The sequence below is a fragment of the Elaeis guineensis genome, chromosome 1, assembly GCF_000442705.2.
Source record: "Elaeis guineensis isolate ETL-2024a chromosome 1, EG11, whole genome shotgun sequence".
In the NCBI taxonomy this organism is placed as follows: domain Eukaryota; kingdom Viridiplantae; phylum Streptophyta; class Magnoliopsida; order Arecales; family Arecaceae; genus Elaeis; species Elaeis guineensis.
Window position 1 is genome coordinate 80,357,331 of NC_025993.2, and position 11,036 is coordinate 80,368,366.

The 11,036-nt window shown below is 35.0% G+C and overlaps 1 long non-coding RNA gene across 2 annotated transcripts; it reads right to left on the reverse strand.

Moving 5' to 3' along the window:
- Positions 1–831: 831 nt before the first annotated feature.
- LOC140854742 (uncharacterized) lies at positions 832–7,419 on the reverse strand. Of its 2 annotated transcripts, none has more exons than XR_012137905.1 (3): positions 7,019–7,419; positions 3,404–3,492; positions 832–3,178 (listed from the first exon to the last, which is right to left on the reverse strand). It is a non-coding gene; the product is annotated as an uncharacterized lncRNA (long non-coding RNA). The 2 variants fall into 2 exon arrangements; XR_012137904.1 differs by having other exon boundaries at positions 3,404–4,454.
- Positions 7,420–11,036: the final 3,617 nt, after the last annotated feature.

Genomic DNA, 11,036 nt, shown 5'->3' on the forward strand with positions numbered 1-11,036 from the left:
TACATCTTATGCAATTCTCAACATAATCTTTGCCTCTAAAAGTACTCATAGCCTTGTGGATATCACAACAAACTATAGTATTTTGTAGTTAAGTCAAACTCTTCATTTTCATATAGCTATATCTGAAAAATGCTGTCCTTGTGGATATCACAACAAAACAACCTATTCAAAATATGCCGTAAAGCATCTAATATGTACCAAGACAAATTAACATCAATCTTCATAGCAAGTCTTGTGGATATCACAACAAACCTACTATGATTTTTGATAGGATATTGACTAGGCATGAAGGAAGATATATGTAGTATTCAAAATACTAAGTAATCTTTATTCAAGATTCGAACTAATCTAGTCGGCTAGAAAAGTACTAAGATTGGTGGGGATCCCTCCATTGCTTTTCTTAGACACCAATAAATTGGCCAGGCCAACAAACAAAATCAATTAAAGAACCACCGTACTTGAAATACTCCTTAGATATCAATTGATTAATTGATTCAAGAAATAGGTCAGCTACTAGTTCATAATACTACAACTTAATATGATTTTTATAAGGGCTTTAATGGTCTCATGCACATCCTAATTCAACGAATCATTATGATGCACTATTATAGTTGTATCTTAATAAATATAACAACTAATCATGGCATCTAATCATATCTCTAAGATACGAAAATATAATCATATAATATGATTATAACAAAGCATATCATATGCATGAATATAAAATACTCTTTTCACAGTTCTTCTTCTTGGGACATCATAGTGGCACCCCTACACGCCATAAGAGTACCCCATGGAATGGGAAGAGAAGGTCTTTGAATCTTACTTGCTCTTATGACAGGACTAGTGAATTATCTCAATTTGAGTACTAGGCTACTCAAGAAAAATTCTATGCATACATTATGCATTTTATATTGAAAACATATCTCAAAGATATGCTAGGGTTTGGATGTTCAATTGGGTTCAACCTTTGACCTACTTGAACCAAACCAAAAACTCATGCTTGATCACAATCAAGATAATAATTTAACCTTTGATTATATAAATTAAGATAGGATCTGATACCACTGTTGGGTTTCAGAGGTGCAGCGGAAGGGTTAGGTGTTTAAAATTTTAATTCAAAACACCTGATGCATCGGAAACTCTAATGCCCAAAAACCCTTGACTATATCAATCAAAGTATAATTGAATTAAACTTGGATAAGAAGAATACCTATAGTGCTAATCATGAGATGTCCAAGTGTCCGCCCTCTAACAGTGATCCACACAAAAATTAGACTAAAGACAACACTCCATCATCTTGCTTCAAGAGTTCTAGCCCCTAGAACTCGACTAGTCTCATACCGATCAAGTTTCTTCAAGGATCCGACTCGACCTTCATAGATCTTTCTCTAGACTTTTGATTCTCCTTCTTTAGGATCCTCACAACCCTTGTTTAGACCAGATAAAGCTTTGTCTTAAATTTCAAAGCCATGTCCAAAAACTAAGATAGGTTGTAAGAAAGAAGGGAGAGCTATGGTGAGAAAAATGAAAACTCGATCTAAATACCCTGGACACCCAACACTTAGGCCTTTTTATAGCCACCAGAGGGATGCCAAAAAAGAGGGACATGCCCCACAAAAAAGTCTTATCTAATCTGATTATCAGAGATAAGAGTTCCTTCAAGTAGAAGGACTCTTATTAATGATACATTGATCAGCACCTTCACCTGCGCACGGAACTAGAGAAGGAATATTTTTGCATCCCTTCTCGAATCAAAAAAATCCATAAAAATCCATGTGGATAGGAGATTTGTTTCTAATTCTAGAACACCTAATAAAGAAGAAAAATTTCTCATAGAAGGATGTCTTCTCGCAACACTTCAAGCGAGTCCTTATCATCACATGTGCACGCACGAGGAGAAGCATATGGCATCCGTTTGGCCTTCTGATCAGTCTGGAAAAATTCCAAAAAAAATACCAAAAATAGTTAATTGAATTTCAAACATTATCAAAGAAAGATATTCCAATTTCAATGAGTTTGATCAGGAGGACTCTCTAAAATGAGAAGAAATGCGACGCTTCAACGAGCACGCATGAGAGCCCTTCCTCTTTTCAATTTTTTGTCCACCCCAAATAATCAAGAAAAAATCCATCTTATGCTTTCTGATATGCAATAGAGGATGGAGGGTGATTATGGCTGCACACACATCTTAATCCCATACCAGAAGGACTCCTCCTTCTGCTCATGCCAACATGCGCATGCAAAATCTGTTTTGCCCTAAGAGTCCTCCACAATTTGGACTCTTCATTTTTGGCATTAATTTGAGATGTGGCACCCCACTTTTGGCTGCTTCTAGGTGGCACAAACAGATCCAAATGCCCATCAAATTGGACTAGCTAATTAGCAAGGAATGAGACCAAATTGATCTCCCAAGGAGCTAGGATCTCCACACATGCTAGCATGCTTACCAGGAACCTTGATTGAATCCAAAATTTCAATCAACCTTATCAAAAGGGTCCTTGGACAATTTTCATGTGTGTGTGATCCATTGGATTTTACAATATATCAAATATATCCTTCAGTAGTAAGTTACTATGCAATTCAATCTTTCATCATCTCTGCACCCTGAATATGTTCATGAGTGTGGAATCATGTCAAACTCAAACACATATTCATATCGATTCTCAATTAACCAATGATGACTCCTATGAAGAAGCATAGAAACTCTTTCTAATCTTCTTCTTACTTTTGATCAAAAATTTTTTTTCGAGTCATCTAGGGATGAAAATACATAGAATGTGATCTTCTCTTACTATGAGTGATTGATTTCATGTTGATCTACTCATAACTTTCATACACACTCCACCATTTTTAGAACACCCCATACATATTTTAATGCCATGCCTAGGTATGAACCAAAATATGAATTCATGTGCATAAGATTTCATAGTGATCTCAGGTTTAAGGATTACTTACACAACTCTCACTTAGAGAACCATCTTTGACATGCAAGTAAGGCTTCCATAAGATGTTCTCTTTTGTCAAGTCAATTCAGTGGACTCATTTTCAAATGAGCACCCACATCCTTGTATTGGTGTCCCATATACAAGTGGCTAGTGAGATCTGCCACCCTCTCCATCGAGTATTCATTGGATGTACCAGTCTATCTAGAATATTGATCCCTGACTCAATGCTCCTACGATCAAGAATATTTAAGATTAAAATTTTAAGATTTTAGGTCTCACTAGCATGATCCATTCATGTCTCTTAAAACTATTGTTCTAATCTTTGGAGTTCATTATAATCTTAGACATTGTAAGATATAGCTAAAATGATGAATCAATGCATCATTTTATTATCAAATAATAAATATCATTACATGAGTTGAAAAATTATAAAGAAAAATTCCATCGCAACATACTTGAGATTGGTTTATAAGGCACTCTTCTTTCACAGTAGAGGGTCAGACACTTGTACGGCTATGACAGGAACCCCAAACATCCACAGGATCTGATCCGATGGAGGAAAAAAAAGCAATCAGGTATAATTTCTTTCTTCTTATTTGAATTTCAGATCTGATTTATAAATTTATTTATACACGTTAGACAATCCTAGGATTGATTAAGATTGAGAATCTGCATGTTTAGATTAGATTAAAAATTTCAAAATTTGCTTCCATTATAATTAGTGTAACCATATTGATCTATGCATGTGAATCAACCTATTTTCTAATAGTGGTATCAGAGCCATGTCATTCTAGCATATCTTAAATAAATTTTAGATCTAAAATTATATTCATATGATCTAATTTATAATTCATATATCTGATATATGAAAGAATATTTGATCTAAATTTAATAGATTACATATTAGATATGTTAGATTAAATTTCTATTAGCTTAGTACTTGGATTGGGTGCATCAGCATGGCTGTCCGATCATAAGAGAAAGTAGAGGTTAAAGCTTCTCACTTGTCCTATCGATAGGTTTTCTTATGATGTGTAGGGGTGACTCTTGTAATAATCTCCCACGAAGAAGAACCACGAATGAAAGATCCTAGATGTATGTGATCCACCTTTTAGATCTAGGTTTTGTTTACATACATATATTGGATATATATTTTTGATTAATTTTAGATCGTAAAATTATATATGTGATATGTAATTTATTGACACATGATCTAAAATTTAATTTTTACAAAATCCTAGATATGAAACCTTAGGATCTAATTTGCATAAATCCTAAAATTATGGCTGGCTTGTCTGTCCAATCAACTCGGATTTAGTTTGAGTCGACTCGAGTCCCTGGCGAGTCAACTCATCTTTGTTGGAGTCGATTTGAGATCCTGGTGAGTTGGCTCATTTGTGTATGAGTCAACTCAATCTTACAGGCATGGACTTACAGTTTTTGTTCGTCACAGATGAGTCGATCCGAGTTCTAGAGCGAGTTGACTCAAGTCTGTTGATAGCAAAGCTGCATGTGATGCAATCCAAATTAATTTAGATTAGAAATTGATTTGACATCTAAACTAAACCCATGTTTATAATGCACTTAATTAAGAATTATGACTTAAAATTAAAAGATCTAAAATTATAAATTTAAGATCCAAATTTCAATTGCATAAAATATGGGGTTAAGGGTATGGGTAGCTCAATTAGATCTAGTTTGAGCGGTTGATCAAACTGAATCAAATATTAATTAGGATCCGATCAAATATACTTATGACTAATCTAATTAGTTATAGCTTGATCAGATTGATTAACAGCCATAAGTTATCGATCAACTTAAGACCTAATTTGGTTTAGTGGCCTGAGCTCAGATCAATAGGCTAATCTAATTAATTCTAATCAACCAATTTGGTATCTAAGATAAGTACATAGATGGTGGTTATTTAATTGGTTCCATTATCTGATCTGAGTAATTCATTGGTGTCTAAGAAAAGCAATGGGGAGACCCCCACACATCTTAACTTAGCCATTTTGGAAGATTATGTTTCGTATTAGATTACTTGTTGACTCAAGCTAGCCCATGCCACTAAGTTAGTCATAATCATTATAACTGATTAAGGATGAACTCTGAACCTAAATTTTCTCAATTAAATATTAAGTTTAACGGTCTTCCACCATTGTAGAGATATAGGTGCCTTCTTGACATTGATCGTTCTCGACTGGTCACAATGGTTCGGTTGCATCGGAAAGATATAACCTTCTATGGCATTGGATATCCTAGGGTAGAAATGAAGTTGGGCCCAATAACTATTAAGTGAGGGACTCAATGATGACTTTGCATCCATTGGTGTATGGTGGGTCTGACTTAACTAAGAAACATCATCAATAACTATTAGGTAAGGTGCGTATGGATCAGTGGGAGCACAGTATCTACTAGAAATTGATCGCATATAGATTTTTGTTTCTCCACCCGAGGAGTATGGAAGATTCATAGAAATAGTGGGAGTCTTATTTGTTTATTACAATCTCTATAACAAATATTTACAAGTACAAACATCTAATTAAAAATTATTTCTCTCTGTAGTTAATTAACCATATCGAGTTCATATCCTCTGGTCCGAATCCTTGACACCAATAGGTTAACCGAATTAAACTACAAAGACTGACTCTGAAACTTGAGAATTATTCTCAGCTCCAAAAAATTGACCCATGTCCTAGATCAAGAGATGCCTATATTACCGGCTCATCCATCCCCTGATCTATGAGCTACACTTAAGAAGTAGATAGATGAAGATAATAGGGAAGGTGCTACATTCTTGTATCCATGTCCAATAATCTTCAGCGCTAGCATGAAGACATGAGGACTGCTAGACAGATTCTGACACACCTACAAGAGTTATATGACGAGTAGAGTCACATGGCTCGCTTTGAAGTCTTTCAAGATTTTTTAAAGTGAAGATGCATGATGGACAGTCCGTACATGATCATTGTCTGACAATAATCAAGGACATTGAAGAGCTTCAGAAGCTCAGAATGAATATGGATAAGGAACTGTAGGTAGATTTGATCATGTAGTCTCTTCCTGATTCATATGGTTAGTTCATCATGAACTATCATATAAATAAGATTGATAGTATCTTGCCTAAGTTGTTGAATATATTGGTGACAGTTGAGGGCACATTAAAAAGTTCAAGGAGAATGGTCTTATTATGGAGCAGGCTTCTTCCAAGAAAAAATCTACTGGAAAGAAAAAGAACAAAAAACCTACGAAGAAGCAAAAGATCGAGAGCGGGAAGAAGAAGAAAGCTCCAAAGAAAGCCAGCAACAAGAAAAAATATTTTCATTGCAATATCGAAGGCCACTAGAGAAGAAATTATCCTGCATACCTAGCTACAGTGAAGAATAAAAAGAAGGACGTGCTTTCTGAAGGTACGTTTGAATTGCTCGTAATTAAAATTAATCTAATAATTTTTTTTTCTTCTAGTTGGATTTTAGATTTTGATTTGAGTGCTCATTTATGCACTTCTATACAGAGTCTAAAGAAAGTTAAAGGATAGAGAGAAAGCGAGATCACTCTTCGAGTCAGTAATGGGGCAAAAGTTACTGCTATAGCGGTCGAGACCTACTCTTTGAAACTACCATTAGGATTTAGTTTATTTTTGAAGAATTATTATTTTATACCTATAGCCAGTAGGAATTTGATTTCCATCTCTGTGCTGGCACAAAATAATTATAATTTTTATTTTAATAAAGATCTGTATTCAATTTATTTTGAAAATAAAATTGTTGCACGTACCTATTTGATAGACGATCTTTATCATTTGCATGTGGATGCGAGTATTAACCTTAACGAGCAAATTGTGAGTGCCATAGGATCTAAAAGACTTAGAGATAGGGTTAGCCAAAATTGTTGGATTCTGATGATGCAGTGGAATATAAATTTTAAAAATTTTTATATGCATTCAATAATTGAAAACAAGTTTAACATTTAAACTAGTCTATTGGAACACAAAAGCCCAAGGAACACCTTGACGATTGCAATCAAATAACATAAGCATGCAAAATAAAAGAAGATTAGAAGTCATATACCAACATGAAGACCATGAACTGGTAATCTTGATATCTTCATAAGACTCCAAAGTAGAATCCCTCCAACGGTGATCTACACGGGACTGATCAGGGCCTTTCTCAATTCGACATAGTGCTGTAGCCTTCTTTGCAAGCTTGCTGCCGATCATCCTTCACAAGAATGGATTGCACCATCATTTATATACCTTTGAGACCTCCACTAAGATTACTCTAAAAATTTTTTCTCAAATGATCTCACTACACACAAATCAGATTATATGTTCAACACATGAATAATCTGATTTTTGGACAAGCATCACATGCTTTCCTTTTTTCTTCCTCTCTTTCTTTCTATTTTCTTTCTCCCTTTTTTCTTGTCTTTGTCTTAGATTTTTCCTCTATTTTTCTCCTCATTCTCACACCTATCTACAGCCCAAATTGGACATAGAATCTGGGTGTAGCACCCCCCCTTTTATAGGAAAGAAGGGGTGACACCATGGGATGCCAACTCTTGGCATCCCTTATCCCATACACGGTAAAATAATTTTTTGCATGAAACACAAAGCAATATGGCATGGAATAAGAAGAGGTTAACAAGCAAAAGGACTCTTCCTCTATAAAGAAAAATCAAAATGCCATCTTATGCTGCATGGGAAAAAGAAACGCGTGAAAAACTAAGAGTCCAATACAATTAGGACTCTTTCATATTCAATGCATACAAGTGGCATCCAATTTATTTTGTAGTGTTCTAGTTTCTTGCCAGAGAAGGACTCTTCCTTCTCTTCTACATCCCCACATCCCAAGGCACCATCTGCTGTCACATAAAACAAAGGGACATGTGGAACCATGTAAGAAAATTAAGAGTATGAAAGGACTCTCCTTCTTTAATGCCAAAAATAAATGTGGCGTCCCAATTAATTTGGCATGTGGCATGGCATAGAGGAGGTTGATTCACATGGAACTCTTCCATAAAAATTAGATAAGTCATCTATTTAAATATAGATTCAAATCCAATCACATTAGGTTAAGGCTACAACTCAAGGGTTAGCACAAACACCTTTGCACTGAATCCAATTGAAAATTTGGGCTAATTCATCTGCTAGTAATTCAATTACCCCATTGGATTTACAATAAATCTAAATAGATTGGACCAAGATCAAATCTCTATTGTGTGTGACCCATTGAGTTTCAAATCTAGCTAGCACTAGATCCAGACTCTTGACGTAACCTTAATCCGATTGGATTAGGTCGGCTCAAGAGTCCCAATCAACTAAGACTCTTCTTAATTGATTTTTGAATTAAACTCTTTTAATTTTGATAAATCTACAAGTTAAGATTGATGCCTAGCAATATGTCATGACTATCCGAAAGATTTAAAATTTGATAAAAATATCAAAATTATCCTTCCATGATGAGTTACCGTGCAATTCAATCCTTCGATCACCCAACATCCTGAAAAGACTATGGGCATGAAATCATATCTAGTCTAAATATCTATCCATATGTATCTCGATCTGATGATGATGATGACTCGATTGATGAACTAGTAGAAACTTTTTCTACTGTTCATCTCTGCTCTGATCAAAGACTCTCAGAGTTATCATCCTATGAGATCATATAGGATGTTCTCTCCTCCTACAAGTAGTGATCGATTCTTATTGACCACTCACAACCTCCATACACACTTCACCATACCTAGAATATCCCACATACATCTCAAAGTGGTATGCTAGGGAATAAACCAAAGTAAGGGTCCATATACACAAGGTACCACAGTGATCTCAGGTCAAAGGATCACATGCACCACTCTCACTAGAGAACTATCTGTTGACATACTGTAAGGCTCCATCAGATGTTCTTCTTATGAGTCAGTTCAATAAACTCATTCTCTAATGAGCACCTACATCTCTTTGTATTAGTGTCACCACACAAGTGATTTTGAAATCAACCATCCTCTCCATCGAGCATACATAGGATGTACCAGTCTTATCGACATCATCGATCTCTGACTCGATAATCCAATGACTGAAAATATTTTAGATTGAGGCTATCATGATTTTAGATCTCACTGGCATGATCTCATCATGGCCCTAAAATCATTGCTCTAATCTATGGGGTTTATCATAATCATAAAAATATGATGTAGTAAATGATAAAACACAATACCCCATAAATAAAAATAACTAATGTCATGCAAATTAGCAGAAAGAAAATTCAAAAAAGTCCCTTCACATCACCCATGCGATTGGCTTGTAGGATACTATTCTTTCAATCTTTTATTTGCACTAAACCCAATCGCCCCTATTCTTGATGCCCATGCAATCAGGGTGGGGATCACACTACTGCTGTATAAAGGCTTAGTGAATTGGTCCATTATGATGTTCTTAATATTAACTCATCAAATCATAAATGAGGTGAAAGTGCTTTAGATGTACATGGGTACCTGGTGAGACCACACCCAACTCAGTAATAAATGCTTTTATCTAGCAACTTTCCTTAGCAATCTTTACTAACAGCATTTAACTAAGACAAATACAGTTTGCCATTTGAAACTTTTTCAACTCACTACTCCTCTGGTACTTCTTAAGTACTTTGAAAATACTTTTTATAATTTTCAAAAGATCCCATCATGGATCTGTCTGAAATCAATGATTATGCATAAGGCATGATCCACATCAGGCTTGGTACATGGGTAACTAAACTCCTTTACACCCATTCATGTTGAACCCCTTCAACATAAAATCCATGTACCTAGATTGGGACAAGCCCATCATTCACTTACATCTATCCCTATAGATGCCAAGTATATTGGATGCTACACCCATCTTTTTCTTGAAAACTTTTGTGATAAGCATGTCATTGATCGAGTGCAATATCAAGACTACCTTTTCAATATGCTGTATGTCATCCACATACCTAACAAGAAATTAGTGGGACCCCCACTTATTTTCTTACACACACGCATGGTTCATCTATATTTGATAAAGTCAAATATTTTGACTATCTCATCAAAAATAGAAGTACCAATTTCTCAATACCTGCTATAATCCATAAATGGATTTGCCCTCCCACAAGAGACAAACTCTCTAGATGGTGTGTGACAATAGCAAGCAAAAATCTTGATTGACATTCCTATTAGCAATCTGTTGGGTCATACCCATAGGTGCTTCAATCATAGTCCATATTTGGTTGATGTATAGAGAGTTCATTTCAGATGTCATGGTTTCAAGCTATCTGTCAGATTCTCTACTCATGACTATCTCCGAATAGGTCAAAACAACATTATTCACAATGATGTATGGTGTACAGTCATTCACAATGACAAAATCCATATTTTGAGTGGTACATTACAGACTCAGATTGATCTTTGGTGAAGAGGTGTGTGTCATGGTTGTGCCTCATCAATGAGCACATCTGATCGAGGATCAACTTGTAAATACTCCACAAGTTATGATAGTTCATAAATCTTGAACTTCTCAAGTTCAATTATCCTCCCATTATCTCCTTAGAAAATTTTTTTTTTCCAAAAAGGTGACATATCTACTGACAAAACACTTTTTGTCTAGTAAAGTGGTAGAAATAGTATCACATACTACTCTTAAGATAACCTATAAACTTATATAAATCTGTTCTAGCACAAAACTTATATACATCAATTCTTTTCACATAAGCTATGCAACCTGCATCTTTCCATATCTCATATAGAGTGCTAGTAACAGATTTTGTTGGTATCTAATTCAAAAATATGTGCAGCAATTTTTAAGGCACATCTCCAGAATGAGATTTATGAAGCAAATTAAGGAATACACCATATCACATATGGAGTATCCATCTCTGGGTCGAGATATTATTAATCTTTGAACATCATGTGTTCAAGAGTTAATTTCTTTCTTACCCTTTTCCCTATCCATTAAATGAGATCTAAATCATTTAACCCATGAGACAAGATTTACAAGTTATATATGATTCAAAATCATACAGACAAAGAACTCTTCTGTGTATTACTTGTTTATCTTAGACTCACAAAATGGCCAAGTTG